The sequence below is a fragment of the Callithrix jacchus genome, chromosome 3 (assembly GCF_049354715.1).
Source record: "Callithrix jacchus isolate 240 chromosome 3, calJac240_pri, whole genome shotgun sequence".
Lineage (NCBI taxonomy): Eukaryota > Metazoa > Chordata > Mammalia > Primates > Cebidae > Callithrix > Callithrix jacchus.
The window spans coordinates 44798843-44825736 of NC_133504.1; the positions used below are offsets into that span (position 1 = coordinate 44798843).

Below are 26894 nucleotides of genomic sequence, written 5' to 3' on the forward strand. Positions count from 1 at the left end.
TTCTTTTAAAAGTTTAGAGCTGGATTTTTTTCCTTCTTTTAGTCACAGGAGGTCATGCACTTTTTTTTTTATTAGTTACTTCTTATTTTTAAGGCTGAGCCTTAACAGCATGCTCAGTAAGGACTATTGGAACTAAATGGGGCCCCCGAGGAAAGCCTCACCTCCATCTATGGGGCTGAGGGGACACACATTATGAGCTTCATGCCTCCTGGTTATATGGGCAGGTCACAGCCCTTTCACCACAGAGCAAGCCCATGGCAGGGGTTGAAATATACTGTTTCCAAACAGCAGGGCAATGAAAAAATGACCTTTTGCTATCCTCTCTACCTCATGATTTTTTTTGTCTTTTTAAAAATTATGCAAACTAATGATTATGATCAAATAGATATGATATATAAAAAGCGCTCTAAAAATATAATCTAATTACTTTTATGGGTTTTAAATTTTCATACCAGAGTTTCTGTTCATGGTGTTCAGAACCAGTCACCATCATCCCCACTGTCATTTAGCCAGTAACTATCATGAGCTCTTGCTTTTTCTTTCTCGTGCTTTTATTGTGGTAAAACATGCATAGCATAAAATCTACCAGGTTATTATTTATTTATTTATTTTTGAGATGGAGTTTCACTCTTTCCCAGGCTGGAGTGCAGTGGTACAATCTTGGCTCACTGCAACCTCTGCCTTCTGGGTTCAAGCGATTCTCGTGCCTCAGTCTCCCCAGTAGCTGCGATTACAGGTGTACCCCACCACACCTGGCCAATTTTTGTATTTTTAGTAGAGACAGGGTTTCACCATATTGGTCAGGCTGGTCTTGAACTCCTGACCTCGTGATCCACCCACCTTAGCCTCCCTTAGCGCTGGGATTACAGGCATGAGCCACTGTGCCCGGCTATTTTATTTTTTGAATGTACACTTGGGTGGCATTAAATACATTCACACTGTTGTGCAACCATCACCCCATCCATCCCCACAAACAGAAACACCGTATCCATCAAACACAAACTCCCTTTCCCTCTTCCCCCAGCACCTCGTAACCCCTATTCTACTTTGAGTCTGTATGAATTTGCCTATTCTAGGTGCCTTATACTAATAAAGTGTCTACTTTTTATTCCACTCTCCAAAATCAGGCACTGTGCCTTGATACCCTGCCACGCAGAGACTGACCACAGGCTTCCCCACACTCATACAGAGGCCAGAGACCAGCCATTCTAAGTTGTGGTCTCTCAGCAGGAAGACCATTCTCTGTGCCCACTATCTTATTTAAACCTTATATAACCTTGTGAGCTAAAGATTACTATCCCCCACTTTATAGCTGCAGAAAATAAAACTCCCACAGATTAGAGCATAATGCTGGTAACAGCAAATCCAGACTCAGATCAGGCCGAATACCAACTCCTGCTCTCTTAACCCATATGCTGGCCTCCCTTCCTTGCTGACTGCTGAAGTCGTACATCTGCCAACTCCTTGGCAACTCAGAATAGCTGTCCTCCAGATTCTTGCCAAGGATTAAAATCATGACCTCTATGTTGTCCTATGTTTACACAAAACCCCAGGTTGGAAGACATGTGACCTCTGTAGGAGGTAGGTACAATTCACCGAGAGGCAGTATAGTGCAGTGGTTAAGCACCCAGGCTCTGGGGCCAGGCTGCTTGACCTCAGCAGCTGAGCGAACTTAGCCAAGTTACTTAACCTTCATGACTCACTTTCTACTTCTGTAAATGGAAATGATAATTAGATAATGACAGGGATGATAAGATGAATCTTACTGAGTTCTTATGATGATAAATTAATGTACATAGAGTACTAAGACCACTGCCTAGTGCTTAGAAACCATTATGAATGTGGCAATTCTTATGACCTGTCATCCTTTTCTTTTTTCCTTTGTCTTTCTTTCTTTTCTTTTTCTTTTTAGAGACAGGGTCTAGCTCTGTGGTCCAGGCTGGAGGGCCAGTGGCACGATCATAATTCACTATAACCTTGAACTCTGGGGCTCCAGTGATCCTTCCACCTCAGCCTCCAAAAGCATTAAGATTACAAGCATGAGCCACCACACCTAGTCTGTTATCCACTTTTTTAGCTAACTGACTCTTACATCATTTTAGTCACAGATTCTTCAAAGTCAAGTTATGCATCTCTGATGCAAGTCATAAAAACATGATTCACATTGGCTTAAGTTCCATTAAAATATCTGGAAATAACTGAAAACTAGATGTAGAGCAGGCTCCAGACATGCTATAATCAGCAGTGAATGGTGTCATCAACGAATTACTTCTCTTTTAATCCATTCTGCAATCCCAGCATCTGCAGCATCTTAAGGCTGGCTTGTGGGGGCAAGATGGCTTCCAGTGGTAACCAGAGCTGTGTGCTTCCTGTGCAGATCTAGAAAGAGACAGAGCATAACCAAGTTTCACTGTACGATAGATAAACCAACTTGTGGCTCATGCCCACCAATGGGTCTCTAGCAGTTACCAGGGATATGCCATCATGAGCTGTTTTTGGAGCTGGAGCTGGAGTGGGTCCCTATACAAAATCAGACAGGAACGACAGCAACAGCCTCAAGCCTCTGTATCCCAAAATGCAACATACAAAACTTGGCAGACAATTCCAGAAGTTTCATAGTCTGCAGATTAAGACCCTGTAGAAGATATTTTGAACATTACCCATAGAGGAAGCCAGACTCTTAGGAAGTTGTATATACAAAATACATTGTTTCAACCCCTCTTAGAATCAGCATGACTGAATTGCATGTCAGTATCATGCCATGGGTCTCTTCTTCACCCATAATAGTGTCAGGAAAAAAGCTTGCTTCTCTTGAGTAATGCATTCAATTTTATCTTGTAGACAATGTAAAACATATTTAAGCCATATTTTCATTTCCCCTTAGGCACCTTAGGTTCATAGCTTACCTTAAGGAAAAGGTAGAATTAATTTTTCTGTGCTTACCCTGTACTTTGTTTTATTATTTTCCTGTTAATAACTTCCCTTCCTCCTAAGTCATTACTTTGTATTGCATGTAACTTAATATGCAATGCATGGAAAAATATATGTATACTCAATGTCAATCCCAGCATTAATAGTTAATTTTTAAAAGCAAACAGATATAAATGTTCAGTTAAGGAGACAATTGAGTAAATTATGCATATTTATAAAATTAAAGACATTGACATTAAGACTTATGTTTACAGCACTGAAAAATAAAGAGATGAAAAGTGATACAGAAATTTTTAGAATTTGGAAGATAGGGAAAGCAGATATCTAAAAACAACAACAACAACAATAAATGGACTGATGTCTCATCAGAAAAAACAGAGCCCAGATACAGTGGAATGCTCTCAAGGCAGGCAGGAATATAATTGTCAACAAGGAATTGTATACCTAGAGAAACCACCATTCAAGAGTGAGGGCAACATAAAGCAAAGAGAGTTTATCACTCACAAGTCATTGCCAAAAGAGATACTGAAGAGTTATTTATTTAGAAATAAATTGAACCTAGAAAACAGAAGTGGAAAACATAAAACACTGAGGAGCAAATAAATTGGTAAACACCAAGGGAAGTCCAAATAAGTATCAACAGTAGAAAAGAAGGAAAAACAAAACTAAAACTCTATGCATAATAAAATGAAGAATTTTAGGGCATTTAATAACAAAACAGAACCAAAATTATAGATAATGACATAGATCGTAAGTGACAGTCACCAGTATTAAAACATTCTGAGGCCCTGGTATTGTTCCACAGAGGGTAGATGTGTTGATTTCATGTTAGATTTCTTAAATCAAGTATGCAGGCTAAAAAATTCAAGGGTAACCACTAAAAGAATAAAAATTGAATACATACTTCTAAAAATATAAATATTCAAAATAAATATAATTATATTAAATTCATCCACCAGAAACAGATATTATGAAACTGTTTTTTAAAAATATGACTTATCTTCCTAGTGAATTTTTCTTTTTATCATTATTTCATGCTTTATCTTTATCCCTATAAATTATTTTTGTCTTAAAATTTGTTTGTCTTTTATAAATATAAATTCCAGTATCTTGAGTCAATCATTTTTAACATGTTAGAATGTTCCCTAATGACCTTAAAGAAATTATGTATATATGTTACGTTTTTTCCAGAAAGGCTTTGATTTAGGATGCCCATTTTAATATGTGCATAATATTGATATCATATTCATTACCTTTTGATTTCTAGGCTTCCTATGCATTCACATGCATATTCAATTATTAACATGCATTTATCCTCCTAGACAGGGGCAATATATGTCAAAAGTAGAATATTCTCATTAGATTTTTGGTAGATGCTTGTCATCAAGTTTTGAAAAATATTTTTCATTTATAGTTGGTGAACAGTTTTTATTATGAACAAGTCTTCAATTTTACACTTTTAAAATATTAGAAGCGTTACAGGATACCCTGTCCTTTGTCCCAGGTTCTATTCGACATTGTTCTACAGGAGATCTTATCCAACAGAGTAAATCAAGAAAAAGGAAAGTGGAGGTAAATGGACTAAAAAGGAAGAGATAGCATTGTCATTATGCACAAGTAATATGATTTTTAATGTAGAAATTCCTTGAAAATTTCCATATGAACTACTAGAATTAGGAAAGATCTTAACAACTGTGCTAGATACAGCCACCATACAAATGCAGACTCACGTGTCATCATTAATATTGCCCATGTCTAGAAGGACACATCATGTCACATTGTTAGAGCAGGCCTGGAAATCAAAAGACAGTAGATACGAAATTTACTATTATTTACATACTAACATGGACAGTCTATTAAACCAAAATGTTTCTGGGAAAAAATATTAATACATATGTGTATAATTTCTACAGGCCATTCGAGAACATTCCAAAACGTCAAGAATGGCTGACTCTAGGCAGTAGAGTCTTCAGATATGGCTTTTAACTTTCATCTCTGTAATTGCCTGTTCTACAAAATTCCTACAATAGGCATGTATTACTTATAACTAGGGGGAAAATGCTTTAAAAAATATAACTAAAAAGAAGCATTGGGACCAGGCCCATCCAGCATCTCTATCTTACCTCCCACCTCCCTGAGGAAGTATTCTAACTAGCCAAAGAGTTCTTGCCAGTCCAAACTGCTTTCTGCCTTATTAGTTCCATCTTACTTCAATTCTCATTTGAAAAAAATATTTTTCTCCATTTCTTCTTAGTGTATGCCTTAATTTCTCCAGCTCTGTATCCTCTAACTATATCATCAAATCATGTGATGTTTTGGCCCAGTAGAACCTAGATTATGATTAATACCTTTATTTAAACATACAGTATCTCACACTGCTACAGCCCTTGGCAGATAGCATGGCAGAGACACTGTGAGCAAGACCTGACTTTAACATACAGTGCAGGCAGTTGCTGAGAGATGAGACAGTGTCATAGGGTCTAAAATTCCATCATGAAAACATTCACATTAATCATTGCCCTCTCTGGGTTCCTCTTTAAAGGTTTAATTCTGTTGGAAGATAATTAAACATCAAAGAATTATCCTGTTTAAAATCTGCCTCATAGTGGAAAGGAGTGGAGGAGGTACACAAAGGAAAAACAGTTTCATATGCCACAAGAAGAGCTGGGAATTCACTGTAAGGCAGGCCTAGTCCAAATTTCTATGGACTAGTCCTGCCTTACACTGAATTCCCAGCTCTTCTTGTGGCAAGGAAGGATCCTGGTGAGATCAGAAAGGAGATTGGCTCACCCAAGCAGACTTGTTTCATGATATGCTGGTGTTACTTTCTACTAAGAAAGACTTTTTTCAGATTATTCTGCCAGAGTGTTCTGTAGAAACGATTACAATCCAAGTTTTCAGAATTTGGACAAATCCTTTTAGTCTTACATCCAAGTACTTGGCTCATGAAAGTGAGTGAGAAAACCCACCAGGAAGCCTCTTTTGATAGACAGAAGTTGTCAGGGTAGGGAGGCTTCTCTGCCTACCCCTCACCCCAGAGCAGGGCCCCACACTGAGAGCAACGGCAGGACCAGCTCAGTGCCCCCTGCCCGACCAACAGCCCTAGAAGAGTCTGGGCTATGCACAGGGCAGCTCCCTGATGAGATTCTAGCTCTAGCCTCTCACTCAAAACCCTGCAACCTGCTCCAACACCGTCACTTCCTTGTCCTGTTCAGATTGGTGTTTAGGTTTATTCCTTTAGAGATTCCCATAAAATAGGTAGAGAGAAGACTGGGAAACCTAGAAATGCCAAGTAAAACCTGGGCATCCTAAATGATCTAACTCTTTTTCCAAGCCCCACAGGAAGTTTAAAAGACTTGGCAGTTTAGTCAGGCATACAGCTATTCCATCAGTAAACAACAATGGAGCACCACCCCATGTATAAGGCCCCTGCTAGGCCTTGGGGTCGCGGATAGATACAGCATAATCCCTGTTCCAAGAACTTAGCAGCTAGATGGCAGGGATACAATAACAGGCAAATAACCATGAAACAAAGCATTATAAGAGAAGTATCATGAGACAGTTCTAAACCAACTTTGGGGCCAAGAGGTAGGGTTAGGCAGATGGGTTGGAGTCCTGGATCCAACAGTTTCTAGCTGTGTGACTTTGGACAAGGCCAAACATTTACTGACCATGTTCTGTATGCCAGACATGGCAGAAAGCACTCTACTCTGCATGATCTTGTTTTATCTTTTTAATAACCATAGGAGGTGCTATTTCCTTTTCATAGACTGGGAAACAGAATTCAAAGCAAACACTGAGTTTGCAGTACAAGATGTTAACTAGGGATCAGCACCTGTGAAAAAAAGGAGGGCAGAGGAAGACTGGGCAGAGGAAGAAGCTGAACTTTGATGAAGACCAAGCAAAGCCTTGACCTCTTTGGAGCATGGGAATTGCCTGATGGAATGAATGTTCCACTTTGGGCTAAAATGGCTGGGCATTTACATGGATGCAGGCTGCCCTGAGAAAGACATAACCTCTATCAAGGCAGTTCTCTGCAGCTGAGGAAGACTCTAAAGGAGCTGACAGCTTGAGGTCATTTCCTGGCTGCACCCCCACTGCTGGTAAACAAAACCTGAGTGACATCACTCTGTGTCTACCATAGGATCCTCCCATGCTAAACTTAGAAGGATGAGAAACAACTTTTGCAAAGTACTTGGCACGAATTAGCTGCTCAATAAATTGTAGCTTTTGTTATTCAACACAGAGCCCGGGTAGGAAAAATGTCATGGAAACTCTTGGAGGATGTCTCAAGGAAAACGTCATCCACGTTGGTTAGACCTTAAAGCAATTTCTCCCCTTCTGTCCATGGCTGTCCATGAGTCCATGAGGCTCATGTTAACTACAAGGTGTAACACAGCCATAGAGAGCGATGTGGGAGGCCTGTTTTGTGGCACGATTTTCTGAAAGTAATAGCAGATGGATTTTGTTCATTTTGTGAGCATTTAGTAGAAATATTTTGTAGTGATAGTGTTTGTGAACAAATGCCTCAGGTGGGTGGGTGGGTGGGTGTCATTTACCAGCAGGACAGGGAGGAGGTGGTTGCAGCAATTTGGGAGCCCATCGAAGCTGAGCTCTGCAGGAGCCAAGGCAGAGCAGGGCCTGTGTGGACTTCATGGTCAAGTTGAGAGGCACAGTGATGGAACTGTGGTTATAAGACAGCCTACGCTTTCCAATTACTCACAGCTAGATCTGTTCTTAAAATATAAAAATGACAACTGAGACAATGAGAAACAGTCCTCTGGAACATGTATCCCAACCCACATCCTGACTGCTTAATGCCATTGATCCTATCAGTTCAATGGAGGCGAAGTACCTGATGCGTATAACATTTGGAGAAAATTGTTTATCCTATTCTTTTTAATTAGGAAAATGTGAGAGTCAAATATTTTACTATTTCATGTTCTTTTCTACATGTTTGTAAAGTCCATAGTCTTTGAAGCATTTTCACATTTGTGGCCTCTAGGCTTCTCAGCTTCTCTCTCCTGATGGCCTCTGTTATGAATACCCAGTTCCTCTGTGTTGCTGGATCCTACTATCTGTCTGAACAGCTTTTGAACTTGGTGCTTGCAAATTCAAGGAACAGGTGATCGGCACCCACAGCCTCTACTTCTCCTACCATTGCCTTCTTAACCTCTTGCAGCATGGATCCCACCACCACCCCTCAACAGAAACTACCCTCATTGCAGGTACCACCAGGGTGCTCCTGGACAATCAGTGCTTTTCAGCATGGCCCCTCTGAAGCAGCTGGCATCTCCCAATCCATCCCCCTTTAGAATTCTGTCTGATTTTCTTATGACACTAAGCATTGCCAATACATTTAAAATTGAGTGCTTGCTTCTACCAGTTACTAATGGTTGCTTGGAGTGTTATATGGAGAGAAAAATTCAAGTTACATCCAGGACACTGTGATTGATTAATATGCCTGTCACTGGCCTGAAAAAGAGAAGTGGGACCTGTTCTAGCCATTCACCATCTTATATCACACATATTGATTTCTCTTATTTCTCTTTGGTTTCTCCTCTTCTTTCTCTCTCTCTATTTAGACACTTGATTTCTTCGTCATCCCTAATGAGGTCTAAATTATTGAGAGGACTAAATGACATGATATATAGAAAGTTCCTTGAATATATTGGATTCTGAATCAATAGCAACCAGTATTATCCTGTTTTCTATTGTCTTTGTAGATTTATTCATTAGATACCTGTGTCTTTTCTTTATGCAACTTTGCCACTGCCTTGGCTCTCAAGTCTACTTTTCCAGCCCCAATGACCATCTACACTTAAAAAAGAAGCTAAAGTAGAGAATAAAAAGGAGAAAACTGTGCAAAGGGTAAAGCAAAGACAGGAAATCCTGGCCAGAGCAAGGACTCTGAGCAAGCACTCACGAGAAAGAAAAAAGTTTGATGATATGAGTCTATACCTAGAAATTCCTAAAGACTCTGTCAGAAGCCTCCTGGAACTGATAAACAAATTCAGTAAAGTTTTAGGACACAAAAATAATGTAAAAAAATCAGTATCATTTCTATACACTAATAATGTTCAAGCCGAGAGCCAAATCAAGAATGCAATCCCATTTACAATAGCCACACATGTAAAAAAAATACCCAGGAATATAACTAACCAAGGAGATTAAAGATCTCTATGAGAAGAACTATAAAACACTGCTGAAAGAAATCAGAGATGACACAAACAAATGGAAAAATGCTCCATGCTCATGGGTTGGAAGAATCCATATGGTTAAAATGGTCATACTGCCCAAAGCAACCTACAGATTCAATATTATTCCTATCAAACTATCGACATCATTTTTCACAGAACTAGAAAAACTATACCTTCATATGGAACCAAAAAAGAACCTGAAGAGCCAAAGCGATCCTAAGCTAAAAGAAAAAAGCTGGAGGCTCTACATTATCCAACTTCCAACTGTATAAGGCTATGGCAACCAAAACAGCATCATACTGCTACAAAAACCAGTGAAACAGAATAGAGAAACCAGAAATAAAGCCGTACACCTATCACCATCTGATCTTTGACAAAGTTGACAGAAATAAGCAATGTGAGAAGGACTTGCTATTCAATAAATGGTGCTGGGAAAGCTGGCTAGCCATATGCAAAAGAATGAAAGTGGACCTCTACCTTTCACTATGTAAAAAAATTTACTCAAGATGGACTAAAGATTCAAATGTGAGACCTCAAACTATAAGAATCCTAGAAGAAAACCTGGGAAACCCCATTTTGGAAATTGGCCTTGGGAAATAATTTAGACTAAGTCTAAAGACAAAAATTAACAAGTGGGACCTAATTAAACTGAAGAGCTTCTGCACAGCAAAACAAACAAACAAAACCCAAAAACAACGACAACAAACTATCAACAGAGTAAACAGACAACCCACAGGATGCGAGAAAGTATTTGCAAACTATGCATCCAACAAACATCTAATATTCAGAATCTATAGGAAACTTAAACAGTTGAACAAACAAAAAACCCATTAAAAAATGGGCAAAAGACATGAGCAGACACTTCTCAAAAGAAGACATACGAGCAGCCAACAAACACATGAAAAAAATATTCAGTATCACTAACAATCAGAAGTGCGAATCAAAACCACAATGACGTGTCATTTCACACCAGTCAGAATGGCTGTTATTAAAAAGCCAAAAAAACAACAGATTCTGGTGAGGCTGCAGAGAAAGGGACCACATACACTGCTGGTAGGAAAGCAAATTAGTTCAGCCACTGTGGAATACAGTTTGAAAATTTTCAAAAAACATAAAACAGAACTACCATTTGACCCAGAAATCTCATTACTAGGTATGTATCCAAAAGAAAATAAATCTTTCTTCCAAAAAAACACATGCACTTGTATGTTCATTGCAGCACTTTTCATAATAACAAAGGCATGGAATTAACCTGGGTGTCCATCAATGGTGAATTGGATAAAGAATTGGTGCATATACACCATGGAATGCTATGCAGCCATAAAAAGAACAAAATCATGTCCTGTACGAATGCTAGAAGAAAACCTAAGAAACCCAGTGGGAGGAGCTAAAGGCCACCAACCTAATGCAAGAACAGAAAGCCAGATATTGCATACTGGTAAAGCTCACTTACAAGTCGGAGCTAAACATTGGGTACTCATGAACATAAAGATGGCCATAATAGATACTGGGGACAACTAGAGGTGGGAGGGAGGGAGAGGAGAAAGGCTTAGAAAACAAACTATTAGGTACTATATTCACTACCTGAGTGATGGGATCAATCATATCCCAAACCTCAGTATCATGTAATATACCCATAACAAACCTGCACATGTACCTCTGAATCTAAAATAAAAGTTGAAATTATTTTCTAAAGGGTATGAAAAAACAAAAAACTATGAAAAGTGAAATTATTTTCTCTTCTAGGAGCCTGTTCATTTGTTTGTTTTCAACCAAACCAGAAAGCTTCAGAGGAAAGAACGATTTCAGAAAATGTATTTTGTGTCTTTATGCTCTAGCAGAGGTAGGACCCCCCATACCAGAAACACTGACCTCAAAGTGCTCTGACCTCTGGTTCCACAATGTGACCTCCCGATGACCTCACTGCCTGGCTTCCTTTCCTGTCTCTTGCCTTCTGCTCACCTGCCCAGAGCCTTCTTTGAGTGCCTCTCCAAGGGTAGAAAAGCCAGGCTAGGAGGAGAAACAGAAACACAGAAGTACTAGTAGATCAAAACAGAGAGAAGGAGGGGAAGCAGCTGCCAACAGTGGAGCCCTCCTCCCCCAAAGCCTCTCTCAGCCTCCACTACCTTCACCTGCCTCTGGCCTTTGAGACACCAGATGCCATCCTGGCCGACCCATGGAAGAAGAGCTTTCAGCCCTCAGTGTCTATTTTCTTCCCCACAGATGAATGTGAAAAAGATGAATTTTGCTTTTTTTATAGGACAGCTATAATCCCACAGTTTCTCTTTCCTTTAAGCCGGGGGTATAGGAAAGATTTCTGCTGGCCACAGACGCGGCCGTTGCCCTGGCTGTTCTTGATTAGTCAGAGCTCCCAGTGAGAAGGTCCTCAGCTTCACAGGCTTCTGTGTCACCACCCGACTCTCAGAAGAGGAGCCTCCCCTCCACGGTCTTCTCAGGAATCTCAGATTCTAGAAAATGAAAAGAGTTCCCTCCTCACAGAAGGCTTACCCATCCCTGCTTCAATTGGTTTCTAATACCAGTGCTGGGACTTTTTCATGCTCAAGAGGTTGTTTTTCTCAGAGGACAATTCAACCCTTGTTTGGTGACCTGCAGGGTCTCCCTTCTGGGCCTGAGAGGTGATGGCTAGAGAGCGGCCTAGCCCTGCTGCCTTTTGGTCTCCTGGGGATGGGTCACTCAGGATAATGGCTCAGCCTCAGGGCTGTAGCTTAGGCAAAAAGCCGCTGCCTCTGTGAGGCCAGACCTGGGTGTGGATTCTGCAGTATCCCCAGTTTAAGGCTGTCAGCCCATCATCCCCAATCCAAGGAGAAAACTCTCCCAACCATAAATACATGAGTTGCCTTGTTGCATTAAATTGCATTATAAAGAAATCCATTAGCCACTCTGAGCACTGCTCTCCTCTGGGGCCTTCCTGGCACAAAGATATTTTATCTTTTTAATGAATAAAACATGCTGATTTCCTAAAATTGAAAAGTGTGGTGGTAATGGAGAATCCTCAGGAAGGACTCTGAAGCCTGTGCGCTGTGGAGCAGAAGACCGAAAACCCTGGCTGTGGGGCTTCCTGTATCTGCCACTGAGTGATGCTCATTCCCCAAAGGGCCTTGCCTCTTCCTTCCTGGAGTCCACTGTGCTTCCCTGCGTGCCCCACATGGCAGCCCACTGACGAGGGAACTGCAGTTCATTGAAAAATCACTGACATGAGGCCAACCGAGTAATAGGAGAGAAGGCATCCTAATTCATTCAACGTGTATCCACGGAGGCTTCAGAATGAAGCCAAAGGCGGGGTGTTGGGGGGACTATTTGTTTTTATGTTTAAGCTTAACGAAGTATGGACAGCCAGGTAGATGTCTGATTTGACAAAAAGGGGGATGATCTAATGTTAATAGACTGAATCAGAAAATCCAGCAAGGCCTGTCTGTCTAGATTTTTCTTGGTGTCTCTAAAGCATCGCTTCCTTCTGGGCGTAGGGCAGGGCCTCTCTGGAATGGGGGTCTTATGACCTTCAGTCAAACCAGGTAGGTCAGATACATTCTTTATGGTCAGTTTTCACAGATAATATATTTAGATTTTATGGCTGGCTTTAGGGAAAAACGGTTCCGGTTTCTGTAACCTGCCTTGGGGAAGAGGGATTGTAGTCTCAATGGCTGGTCTTGGGAGAGAATGGGACTCAGAGAAAGGAAGGAGAAGGTCAGAGAGAAACTTTCGCTTCCGGGGCTGCTGCTGAGGCCTTCCTTTTTGGGTTCTGTTTTCTGAGTCCCAACAGAGCCATGCCCTATGCAGCAGGTGCTCACGAAGTTTCTACTGTCTACATCAGGAGAGATGTGAAAGCACTGTGCTCTGACCCCTGCCTGTCTCCTCTCCGTGTTCTTGCTGGCTCTGGCTTCTCCCTCTCTCCCAAAAGTCCCAACTAAGTGTGAACTGTAACGAATAGCCATGGAGACAGGCCAGCCTGAAAGCTAAGACCAGACTCTTACTATGTTCAGAAGACACAGCTCCCAGCTAGAGGCCACAGCCATTTTCCCAGAAGGGTAGAGAGACAACTAAACCTGGCTGTCAATGCTTTGCCCTTGGAGGAGCTAGAAACACGTGCTGGGAAAACAGAAAGGGTTGGAGTTTCAGGGAAAAAGAAAATTAAGTGTACAAAGCTGTGTACCTTTTGCCTTCCCTCCCCACCTCCTAGCTTTTTGCTGGGGGTGGGAAAAGCAGGGAAGGGGCTCTATGCAACGTGTGGAGATTGAGCAAGGCCAGCTACATCATTTGCAGGACATAGTGCAATGAAATGTAAGGCTTCTTGTTCAAAAACCAGGGCAAAGTGCTAAAATTAAAAGCTTTTCACTTTCTTCTGCAGTCTTTCTCTCTCAACTTGTCATGGAGTTTTTTATTTGCTATTTAATGTTGTTCTGAGTAAAGAAAAATTAGAATGTAAAATTATGAGCCCGAATTTTGCCATTCTACTTTATATCATGCAATGCCAGCTTTAAATGCAAATTTAAAATCATTTAACTCATATGCAGAAGCCCTGACATTACACAATTTGTATTTCATAGCTTGTACGTGCATACATATTCTGTCCTTTCCAGAACAGGGGAGATGCTGTCTTTATTTCCCTTTGTGACATACGCATATTCTACTGATGTTCTCTACCTTTGGTTTACTGATGAGTTAAGGAAGGACTGAAGACAAAAGAAACTATGGGTTGCTCTCTCTTTCTATGTCACCATTTTCACTTAAGTGTTTGGTCAATACAAGGAATTAACTCAAATGCTATGTGCAAATGGGACAGGAAGAAATGGCGACATGCATTTTACACACCTTCCTCTGCTCAGGTGTGTGCACTATTTCACAAAAGACAAGTTCAAAGATAAAATGATTGTGAATTTCAAGATGGTGACTGTAGACAATTAAGCCAAGCACCGGACCTTCTGAGCATCAGAAAAGATGCCCTGATGTGCCATCTGGCCTCTGGCTGCAGCTTGGGAGGGGAAGCACTGAAGACCCACCCTACACATAGGCACAGCACAAGCCGAAGTAACAGCAGCTGGCTGCCCTTGGTCGTGATGGGCCCTACCTTTAAAGTGGCTTGGAGGGGACCAATGGGGCTTTCAGCATTCAGAAAGAGGCCCACATAAGCAGGGACATTGACAACCCAGTTTGAATAGGCTGCCTGGAGGGGTGAGGAAGGAGCATCCACAGGTGGCCTGTGACCCAACCACACAGAGTCAGGGAAGCAGCTGACTGTCTCTGAAGACTTACACTGACCACAGACAGAGCTTGGAAGGACACGGGGATTGAATCTGACTGGAAGTCACTAGATTGAACTGAATTACCCAAACAGCACTGTTTGACATTGTCTGCTTGGTAGGTCTCCGAATCAGATATTAAAATCAGTTCTACAAAGAAAGCTCTATTTCCTCACACTTCCATTTTGTGCATTGTTGTAATTTGTGTAATCTTCATCCTTGTGACCATCAGTTGAGCACTCACTGTGTTGCCAAGAACTATTTTCAACACTAGATACACTAGATACACATTTATCATCACATTAAAGAAGTCCCGTAGCACCCCGAAATTTTGCTTCAAGCGCTTCCCAATTTTGTCATCGTACACATATTTGAACGATTAGTTTGACTAACGTCTGCCTTCATAGCTAGACTGAGCTGCCTGAGGGCAGGGACCATATGACCAGCCAGTCTTCCCCGGCAGCTTGCTAAATGCTGCATCGATGGTGGTGCCAACATGTACAATTGTTTAGGCCATGTGGTAGGCAAGAGTAACGCATCTAAAGAGGTGGTCTTCGCATTGAAGACACTGTAGATTGAAGTTTGTATGATGACAGCTTTCTGGCAGGTGGCAGTAAAGTGTCTTACTCTAATATATTCAATACAGTATGACAATTTCCAAACAAACAGAAGTAAAATGTCTTGAGCAAGGGGTGCATTTTTTTTTAAGTTTCACAAAGACACTATTTAGACTAGTGCAGCATGCCTGATTGGTTAATCAATCGGTGCCTCAAAACATCTCACATCCCCAGTGACTGGCAGCTCTGTCCAATTAAGATGTTGCCACTAAAAACAAAAAAGTGATATAGATATATATATATATTTGCATATATATAATGTAATATATATGTATCTATATTTATATATATAATGCAATATATATGTGGTTTTGTGATATATACATTTATGAAGGAAATGTGGTATGTATACACACACATACATATAAATTCCTTCATAAATACAAAAAGAACAGGCCACCCTGCATCAGCCATTTGGCTGCTTTCAAATACTGAAGACTCAGAGGAGCATTTGATTTGCTTCGAGCTGAAATTTAACTACATGGACTCTCTGCGCTCGCTTGCTCTCTCTCTCTCTCTCTCTCTCTCTCTCTCTCTGTCTCTCTCTTTCCTTCTCTCCTCTAATAAATAAGGAAAAAGAAAGTATTTTCTCACCATTTCTAACAACTGGCCTTACAGATGGGATTCATGCCCCAAAATGAATAAATTCCGGGGTGGCAACATGCAGATTAATTAGGCAGGAAATCATCTCCCTGCAGCAGCCCGCTGCGCATTCTCTAACAAGACTAAAAATGATTTGCGCCACCTGCTTATGGCTCCAAGCATTTGCCTTGGTCTTTCAATGACTCTATTAAAAACTTTTTGATTAACTTGGCCCAGTGGTCAACTTTTTGTTTGTTTGTTTCTTTAGAATAAATAAATAGCAGTTCCGCATCTTTGTGCCTGGAGAGGCACCTGGGCGATTCAGCAGCAAGTAATTAGGCTTGAAATAAATACCAGGAGTGTAAACGTCAGGTCTGACGTTACCTGCAAGACTCAAAATTTGCCTGATTTATAAAAACTCCATAGCTCTGGTGTGTAGAGTGAACTTTCCTTCCCATTTATTTTAAGGACGTTTTAGCTGTCAGGAGTTAGGAAGAAAGTGGCTTTGGTTTTTACAAGGCTGCAATATTTTTCACTGTTAGATGTTGAGAGGTGATTGCATGTGTGTGTATATACAGACACATTCCCCGGTTTGGACCCAAGTCATAATAAATTTATGTGCTATTTACACATGGCTCTAAATCATTTCACTAAGAGGAGCACACAACCTAGAAATTTAACTGTTATTTCTGGTGCATAAATGACTACCCCTGTTAAAAAAAGAAAAGAAAAGAAAAAAGAAGGTAGGGAAAGGAAGTAGCAGCTTTCCCTGTCACCAGCAAACTAATGATGATAGCTTGTTCTTGTCTAGAACCAAGTGAAATGCTCTTCCAAGCATGAATTCATTTGAGTGTCATAAAAACCCTGTGAAGTAGGAAGAACAGGAATTATTGGACTGATTTTTTTTTTAATAAATGGAGAAACTGATGCTTAGGAAAGAAACTGAGCTTCTCAAGTTCATGCAGTTTGTGAGTATTCCAACTAACCTAGACTCTGGGGATTATGATATCAAGTAGTCCAGCAGTCTTTTTAAACTACACTGCATCTGTAAGCCACTAAGGCTGTACCATCCACTACAGGCTCATGCTGTGTTTTGGACATCTTGGCATAATAGTCAATTTCCTAAGCCTTGGGCAGTTACTGAAAAATTATGCCCCGTTGTGGATTTGGGCCTGGATAGGACTAAGCACCATCACAGATGGGCACGAGCATACTTATTACTGGACTCATGGAAGACATCACCATTCAATCACCTTTCTCGATGGCTGATGGCTTGGATCAGATCAAAAAAGAAGTTAGGTGAAGTTCTTGTGTCCTCAGAAAACACAAGTGCCGGGCGCGGTGGCTCACGCCTGTAATCCCAGCACTTTGGGAGGCCAAGGGGGGTGGATCACGAGGTCAAGAGATCAAGACCATCCTGGTCAACATGGTGAAACCCCGTCTGTACTAAAAATACAAAAAATTAGCTGGGCATGGTGGCACGTGCCTGTAATCCCAGCTACTCGGGAGACTGAGGCAGGAGAATTGCCTGAACCCAGGAGGCAGAGGTTGCGGTGAGCCGAGATCGCGCCATTGCACTCCAGCCTGGGTAACAAGAGCGAAACTCCGTCTCAAAAAAAAAAAAAAAAAAAAAAAGAAGGAAAGAAAACACAAGCATGATTTTCCTCAGAACATACTGTTTTTTGATTTTTAGGGTGTCAAGAGAATAATCACTCGCTTTGCTTCTTTGCTTTAGCTTGCTTCTAACTCCTTCTGAAGTTGGAATTCTCATTGAGGAATTCTTCTCAAGATAGTATGCTAAACAGCTTCTACTAACTGACCAGTGAGGGAAACAAAATATACTTTACCCCAAAATATACTTCTTTTTTTTTTTTTGAGACAGAGTCTCACGCTCTGTCTGCCAGGCTGGAGTACAATGATGGGCTCTTGACTCACTGCAATCTCCACCTCCTGGGTTCAAGCGATTCTCTTGCCTCAGCCTCCTGAGTAGCTAGGATTATAGGCGCCTGCCACCACACCATCCTAATTTTGTATTTTTAGTAGATATGGGGTTTCATCATGTTGACCATGCTGGTCTCAAACTCCTGACCTTCAGTGATCCACCCGTCTCAGCCTCCCAAAGTGCTGGGATTACGGCCATAAGCCATTGAGCCCAGCCAAATATACTTCTTTGGCATAATTTGATATGGCTATTCAGAGAGGCTGCAAGCACAAGAATAGCCCTGCAATTTCCTCCTTCTAGGGGGAAAGGGAGATTTGCATCTGTGGAGGAAATAAAGTGAAGTAACTAGGAGATGCAAACAGGCCTTTTCTGAGGCAACCCCATGTCCAGATCTAGGAAAGATTAAGTGATGGGGTTGGGAGGGAGAGAGAGAGACTGACTCAGAGTCCGACGCCTTTGAAAGTCTGACAGAGAAACTGTTATTACAGGCTACTATTTATCTATTCTTTAAGGATTGCTACCTATGAGGTTCATCTGCATAACAAGATCATCGTCACTAGCCAGGCTAGTGGTCTTACGCTAGCCTTTTTCTCTCACTCTTGTAACCTGTCTTGGCATGCTTCAAGCCCCTATGTTTTTCTGTAACCTCAGGAGGGTATAAAAACTTCAACCATCAACCCCCACCTTTGAGCCTCATATTTTGTGTATGATTCTCATGCCCAGATGCAAATTTGTGTGCCTTTTTCCTTTCATCTGTTATTAATCTGTTTCATAGGCTCAAATTGTTGAAACTTCAGGGGGAAAGATTTAAACTTTCCTACACCAGAATCAGCATGGGAGAAGCACCCAGTTGCTACTCCAGCCAGATATTTTTGAGGAAACTGTTCTTGATTACATTGATTACTATATAGTTATTATATTATTTCATTCCCAATCAAGTCATGACAAGTTGCTAACAGTTATCCCTCACCACTCGAACCAAGACACTAACACATGAAGCCTCTTAAAGCATAAAACTGTCTGAGCTCAGTGGCTCATACCTGTTATCCCAGCACTTTGGGAGACCAAGGTAGGAGGATTGCTTGAGGCCAGGAGTTTGAGACCAGCATTGGCAACATAGCAAGATCTCATCTCTACAAAAAAAGTAAAAAATTAACCAAGTGTGGTGCTGCATGAGTGTAGTTCTAGCTACTTGGGAGGCTGATAGAGGAGGATCACTTGAGTCCAGGAAGTCAAGGCTGCAGTGAACCATGACGGCACCACTGCACTCCAGAGCAAAGCCCTGTCTCCAAAAAAAAAAAAGAAAAATTAATTAAAAAATAACCCCAGTGGCTCACGCCTGTAATCCCAGCACTTTGGGAGGCCAAGGCGGGTGGACCACGAGGTCAGGAGTTCGAGACCAGCCTGGCCAATATGGTAAAAACCCATCTCTACTAAAAATACAAAAATTAGCTGGGCATAGTGGCGAGTGCCTGTAGTCCCTGCTACTCAGGAGGCTGAGGGAGGAGAATCACCTGAACCCAGGAGGTAGAGGTTTCAGTGAGACAAGATTGCACCACTGCACTCCAGGCTGGGTGACAGAGTGAGACTCCATCTCAAAAATAATTTAAAAATTAGAAAGAAATAAATAAACCCTACAGCTCTATCCAGATCTGCCATATCCTCTGCTGGGTATGATTTGAAATCTATGCTGAGCCTGGACCATTTGTTTGCAAATGAATCTAAGACAGGTCATCTACCATCCCCCACTAAGCCTCCATTGCTTAGCTGGAACTATAGTGACGAAAGTAGCATACCCTCTTCACACTCTATGTAACCCAGTATCTTAACCACAAAATGTATTTTGAAGTTTTATTTTCCGTATTCTTAATCTTAAGAAAATCCTTTCTTCCTCTTTCTATTCCAGAAACTCCCTGCACCATATGTGCTTGTCTAATGATGTACTTGCTTAGAAGCTCCAGGGGCTAATCTTGAAATAAACCAGGCATAGAGACCCAGTTTCAGAAGTCTCCCCACCTAGAAATTGCCTCAAGGTGGTTAAACTACAACCCCACCATTGTCAAAATGATACCAGCCCATATTCCAAGTGGACATCTTAAGACAGACATTGGAGCAAGATATGCTGACCTCCATCCTGCCCCACTCCCACAGGCTTCCTATACCAAGTTCCCTTCTCAACCCCTTCACTCAGCCTAGAAACCCGAGATCGTTCTTAGAGACCTAAGTCCAGCCATTCTTCTCAATAGTTAACATTTGAATAAAAATGCTTTCCTTCTACCCCATCTTGCTTCTCGTTTTTGGCTTCCACGTGAGTGGCAATCAGCCAGGCCTGAGTTTGGTTAAACCTGGTCATTGTGTGTCAAGCTAAACTCTTTTAATTTTCTCATAGAACCATGGATTTGTTTGATTATCTGTTATCTGTCTTCAAAAAAATAAACCTTAAATCTCTACAATCTCTATCAAAGAGAGGCTGGTGGACTGAAAGGGAAAGTGAGCATTCCCGGAGGCTTCTTTCCTGGCTTGCTTCGTCAATAGCTACAGACCAGAATGTTCCCACTGCAGAGAGGATCTGAGACTTCTTGCTTGAACAGGAGAGTGAGCACTTTCTGCACTTTTTTCCCCCAGCTTGCTTCAGAGATAATTGTTATTTGCGTCCAATAGTACCGAATATTAAATGCATTTAATAAAGATATCTTCCAAACAGGCTTTGTGTGAGCAACATGGCTGTCTGTTCACCTGGGTGCAGGTGGACTGAGGCCGAAAAGGGTGTCAGCAAAGGGTGGTGGGACAGCAGTTGGTTTTATAGGTTTGGGGTGGGCAGTGGTGTTATAGAGTAAGGTCAGTTGCAGCAGTGTGGGTAGGGTCAAGGAGTATACATTACCATAAGTTCAATTACAATGGCAGGTGGGGTAAGATGTACATAGTTAAGTTGGTAGGGTGGGCAGAGGGATATTCACAGAGCAAGAACAGTTAAGATGGCAGGGTGGGGTGAGGAGTACTCACATTTTCATAATAACAGTTAAGATGGCAGGGTGGGGTGAGAAGCTTAATGTCCAGGGGAAGCTTCGCTGGGCGATCAGGGTTAATGGTGAAAGCAGGCAGGGGGTGGGGGTCAATCAGCAGAGGCAGGCAGGACTTCACACTTTCTGGGTCCAGGCTTGCACACGGAGGCCTGACAATAATTCCAGCCCCGCTATCTCTCCAAAGAAAGAGGTTGAAGAATTACTCTAGCAAGAATGAAAAGACAGCATTCCCTGTGCCATCTTCCCTGGTTTGCTCTAAAGATAAAGTCTTGGAATCTTGCACTGGGAGAATGCTGGGAGACGTCTCCATGTCTGAAAGAGAAAGAGCACTCCCTGCACCTTCCTTTCTGGCTCGCTTCAGTGATAACCCCAGACCAGAAGTGTCCCCTTGCTAGGAAGGTGTGAAACTTCTGCTTGCTCTAACAGAAGAGTGGGAACTCCCCACACCTTCTTCCCTTGCTTGCTCCAGAAATAAATTCAAATCTGCAGACTCTCCCTAGAAATAGTTTCTGCATGCCCTAACTTTTACAACTTTCACCTGAAGGACTAGCTCTTAAATCTCCTCACTATGGGAGTTGACAGACTGCACTCCTGAGTCTCCTAGATCACTGCGAACAAAAAAGGTGACTTTTAAACTTGTAAATGTTCAGCAGCCATCTCCCCAGGTTCAAAGTCAATAGTCTGATGAACAGTACAGGCATGTGTTTCAGACCCTTTCCTTGATGTAGAGCAGAATGAGTGAAGATAAACTCTAGCTCTCAGCTTCTCTACAAAGAAAGAATGTTTCCATCTGCATCCCAAGGGACTGGCTTCTATCCCACCTCTCTTAAGACAATAGCATGACTTGACACTTTTGAGACAGAGTCTTCTTCTGTTGCCCAAGCTGCAGTGCAGTGGCATGATCATGGCTCACTGCAGCCTCAACCTTGCAGGCTCAGGGGATCCTCCTGTCTCAGCCCTTAAAGTAGCTAGACTACAAGTGTGTGCCACTACACTCACCTGATGCTTTAATTTCTTGGAGGCCAATAAGAACAAAACAGTAAGCTGGACAAACACAAATAGTTTAGAGGAATGCCTGGCCAGGCTAACAGGGGAGGAGCATGTCCCACACAGAGCAGTATAACAAGATTGGGGAAGGTAGTTTTTTTCATCTAATGTGCAGAAACAACACAGAGAGTGAAGGAAAATGAAAAAACTGGAAAATGAAGAAAACATGTTCCAAATAAAAGAACAAGATAAATCGTCAGAAACTGACTCAATGGAATAGAGATATATGATTTACCTGACAGGAAATTCAAAAGGACAATGGTAAAGATGTTCACCAAGGTAAAGAGAACGATGCTTGGAAAAACTGACAGCTTCAACAGAGATGTAGAAAATGTAAAAAAAAAAAAAGAAACAAACAGAAATCAAGGTGAAGAATAACTGAATTCAAAAATTCCATAGACTGCTTTAACGATGACTAGATCAAACAGAAAAAAGGAGTAGTGAACATAAAGAAGGATTAAAGAAAATCAAACAATATGAGGAGAAAACAAGTAAAGACAACCTAAGGGACTGTGGGTCATCATCAAGTGGAATAATAAATACATTATCGGAGTATCAGAAGATGAAGACAAAGAGAAAGGGACAGAACACATATTCAAAAAAATAATGGCAAAGACTTCCCACTTCTGAGGAAGGAAATAAAAACCTAAATCCAGTAAACTCCACATACACCTAATAGGATGAGTCCAAAGGGACTCACACCAAGATACTTAACAATAGAACTGTCAAACATTAAAGACAAAGAAAGAATACTGAAAGCTGCAAAAGAAAAGTGACAGTTATATATAAGGGGACTCTAATAAGACTCTCTGAGGATTTTCAGCAGAAATCCTGTAGGCCGGAAGGTAATGGGATGATATATTCAAAAAGCTGAAAGATTAAAAAAGAAAATAAACCTGTCAACCAAGAATACTATACTTGGAAATCCTACTCTTAAAAAACGAAAAGGAGAAAATCACTTTCTCAGACTTAAAAAGCAGGGAGGGTCACTAAGCAGCAACATAAAAACATATAAAAATATAAAACTCATTGGTAAAAGTAAATATATAGTTAAACTCAGAACACTCATACGGTAATTGTTGTCTGAAAACAAACTATATCTCTAGGATGAAGGTTAAAAGACAAAACTATTAAAAACAACTATAGCTACAGTAATTTCTTAAGGGATACAAATTATAAAAGACACAAAATGTGTGACCAAAAACAAATTAGGAGGAAGTAAAAGTGTAAAATTTGTGCAAGTAATCAAAGTTATTATCAGTTTGAAATAGCCTGTTATTAGCATACGATGTTTTATGTAAGTCTTATGGTAACCACAAAACAAAAACCTTTAGCAAATACACAAAGGATAAGAAGGATTTAAGGCATACCACTACACAAATCATCAAACCACAAAGGAAGACAGTAAGAGAAAAATAAAAGCTCTCCAAATTAACCAGAACAAAATTTAACAAAATGGCAATCATAAGCTCTCACGTCAATAACTATTTTGAATGTAAATGAATTAGATTGTCCAATCAAAAGATATTGAGTGGCTGAATGGATAAAAATTTAAGACCCAGCTATATGCTGCCTAGAAAAACTCACTTCATCTCTAAGGACACAAATAAACTTAAAATGAAGGGATAGAAAAAGATATTCCATGAAAATGAGAAGAGAGAATAGAAAGGTGGCTACCAGGGGCTGGGGGAGAGGGGTAGAGATGGAAAGAGATGTTGATCAAAGGGCATAAAGTCTCAGGCTGGAGCAAAAAGCTCTAGTGATCTATTGCACTGCATGGTGATCACAGTTAATAATAATGTATTACATGTTTCAAAACTGCTAAAAGAATAGATTTTTAATCTTCTCACCACAAAAAAAGAAGTTGATGAGAAAATGGATATATTAATTGGCTTGATTGAATCTTTCTAATACAATGTATACATTGATCAAAATATCACATCATCACATTTTATCCCATAAATATGAACAATTGTTTTTTGTCAATTAAAAATAAAAAATATACTATAAGCTCCTCAAAGGCGGGGAGAAGTTTGTGTTATTTCCTGCACAAGAATAGTGCTAGACATGTGGTTGATCCTTGATAAATATTTGTTGATTAATTGACAAGAGCCGAAGAGAGAAGAATGCCTATTTGTGCCATGCATGCTGGGAAATGGATCCATTTCTAGGCATGGGATTTTATAGGGAATCACTAAACCTGGGGGATTTAAGATAATATTATATATGCCTGGGCTTTCAGAAATATTCTATCCATCTATTTTTTTTTCATTTTTACTCAATCAGGAAGTATTGCCAAAACACCTATAATGTGGCCAAACACGTGTGGTGAATGCCCCTGACAGCAGTGCCTTGTGCATACCGTGAGAATGACCCTGTATGGCTGACATACCTGAATGTGTGTTTGAGGGCATTCATTCCTTATCTATGAGGAACATCTGAGTCCCCAGCCCATCCTGTGGAACATGGGCTGTACAAGGGAACCAGGCTCTGGGTTTTGGGTTGGATGAAGATTGCAAGGTGGAGGCTGCTAGGGGAAGGGTGCTAAGTGAAAATGCCATATAAACTGCATGCTTTTTGCAAGTGGCTGTGTTTCTCCTACCCAGCCTACAGCCTCTGGGCCATGCAGTTCTCTTGCCCAGCCCACTGCCACTAGGCTGTGTGGTTCTTCTGTCCAGCCCATCACCACTGGACCAGCAGTTCTCCTGCCCAGCCGGCCACCACTGGACTCTCTCCCCTGTATGTAAACCCCACTAACCCCATATCTCAGTTGCTGTCTCTGGGTCTCTTCTTTGGCCTCTTGAACCTAGTACCATCCCCACTGGAGTCAATAGGGATTTAGCAGAACAATTGGTGAGCTATCCAAAAGGATGGAGAAAATCCTCTGAGCACCAAAATGATGGGTTCAGCGAAGGGGAATCCACAGGGGAAATTATGAGCTGGATGTCCACATGTGTGGGGCCTAAAAGCCACTATTCTTGATGGATGGGGTGCAACATGTGAGTATGGGGATGCCCCCAAAATGCTAAAGGATCTAGAAGAGTTGTTGCAGGAGATGGATCTGACTGAGCAAGGGTCAGACGCCCGGGTGGTGGCAGCTGCAATTGGCTGACTGCTCCTCTGAGTAGCCACTGAAGCCGAGCTCACATTGCAGGCAAGTGTTTGTCAGTTACAGGGTGAACTGCAATTAGAAAGAGATGCCAGATTAGCTCAGGCTGAAACATTGGAGATCTTACTGTCCTGCCTGTAGGCACAAGATGGATACCCCAGATTGTCAGGTAGTCTATTTGAACGATCACCAGCTGCCACATCAATGAGTCAAAGCTATCATGACTAAATCCTCCTGAGGCCCTAAGTCCTGAGACCCCATGGTCTTGTGGGGAGGAGAGTGAAGACTGGGATGAGCTTTTAGAGGTTCCCATTCCCTCTGTGCATCTGCTGGTCACCACCAAGATAAAAGCAGACCATGGGTGCCCATAGAAGGTAGTCCTGAAAGACTTCCTTCTGCCTGGAAGACCACATGTGGGACCACACAGCTGTGGAATTCGTGGAGCTGGAAAATAGGTTCAGGCAGAAGTGAAGAGAATTGACTGTGGACTGGCTTCTCTGTCTCTGGGACATGGGTGCAGAGGGCATTGTACTCTCCATGAGTGAAATGGCATCCATTATAGACCCCTGGGCCTTGAGGCAGCACCTCTGTGATGCTGGTAATGGGGATCAGGCTGTGCCCCTCAGCTGGGTGGTTGTAGGCTGCAAGGAAGCCTTGCCAAATGAAGGAGATGTCCCCACATCTCCTTGGCAATGACATACTGTGGAAGAATTGCAGGACATCCTCCAGGAATTAGGGATGAAGGATGCTCTCTATGCTAGGCATTACCAAGGTCCTGATGATGAGCTTTTCAGTGCTGGCTTGAAAGACACCATCTTATAGTTGGCACCCAGCCAATGGTACAATGCACTAGTGTCTTATCTTCAACCCCTTGGTAGGACAGCCACTGCTTCTGGTGGCCCAAGCAGACACTGACTTGGAGGAAATGGAGCAGGCTTGCTGCATGGGTGAAGAGGACACACTGCTGGATTGAAAAGAAAGGAGTCAGCCATGGGGCCCGTCAGAGTGACCTACCAACAAATTTGTCATGACCTGTTAGTGGCAGGGACACCTGCCATGAAAACGGATAAAAAGCCTAATGCTGTTCTAGTTGAACTAGGGCAGAAGCTCAAGCTGGAACAGCTCCGCCAAGGAGCCTCAGGTACATCCCACTGCCCCTCCTGCAGAGAGATGGCAGGCACCAACCTCTTTAACTGGGATGTAGATGAAGGGCCCAGAATCCCAATAAGAGCAATGATGATGAGGGTGTCCAGGGACCAGAGGCCACATGTAGAACTATACATTGGTCACCTAAGAATAACAGACTGTGAATGCCTCGTGGATACTGAAGCCAGATGCATTCTCATATATGCTGACATAGTTTGGATCTATATCTCCACCAAATCTCATGTTGAAATGTAATCCCCATTGTGGTAGGTGGGGCCTGGGGGGAGGTTATTGGATCATGGGAGTGAATTTCTCATGAATGGCTTAGCACCATCCTGTTTGTACGCTGCTTGCAATTGTGAGTTCTCTTGAGATCTAGTTGTTTAAAAGTGAGTGGCACCTGCCCCTTCCTCTTGCTCCTGCTCCTGCCATGTGAGACATCTCACTCTCCATTTGCCTTCCACCATGACTGGAAGTTTCCTGAGGCCTCCCCAGAAGCAGAAGCCTCTATGCTTCCCATACTGCTTGCATAACCATGAGCCAGTTAAACCTCTTTTCCTTATAAATTACCCATTTATTTATTTAGAACAATGTGAGAATGGACTAATACATACGGTACCATTCATGTGTTCCAAGGGGCTGTGACAGCAATAGATGGTTATGGGGGGGCATGAACGTCAGACGGGTTGAACTTCTATCACCAGTTGAGAGACTGCCACTAAAACCCTATTTAGTATACATAGCTCCCATCCCAGAATACATCTGGGAACAATACCTTACCAGGCCTGAGCCCTCAAACAGCTGCTGGGGAACTCAGACATTGATCACCACCTGCAGAGGTCTGTCCTGCAGACTCTGACTCAGCAACGATGAATAAATACAGTCTCACACACCAGAGTACAGAGTAAGAGCCGGGCTAGGTATGGTCAGCTGCTTTCAGTGGGTGATTACAGCTATCTGACCATCACTTCCTGTTCCTCCTAGCATTTATTCAGTATAGATTTAATAACAGAGGTTCTAAGTCAACATGTTTGCAGAT

At 41.8% G+C, this 26894-nt stretch overlaps 1 long non-coding RNA gene across 4 annotated transcripts in view; it reads right to left on the minus strand.

Moving 5' to 3' along the window:
* Nucleotides 1-533: 533 nt before the first annotated feature.
* LOC103791807 (uncharacterized) overlaps nucleotides 534-26894 on the minus strand; it is a 159974-nt gene continuing 133613 nt past the window's right edge. For 3 of the 4 annotated variants that reach the window (XR_013532859.1, XR_008480372.2, XR_008480370.2), the window contains 2 exons: nucleotides 11004-11141; nucleotides 534-2379 (listed from right to left, as the gene is read on the minus strand). This is a non-coding gene — a long non-coding RNA (uncharacterized LOC103791807). The remainder of the gene's footprint in view (nucleotides 2380-11003; nucleotides 11142-26894) is intronic. The other variant, XR_008480371.2, reaches the window with a different exon arrangement.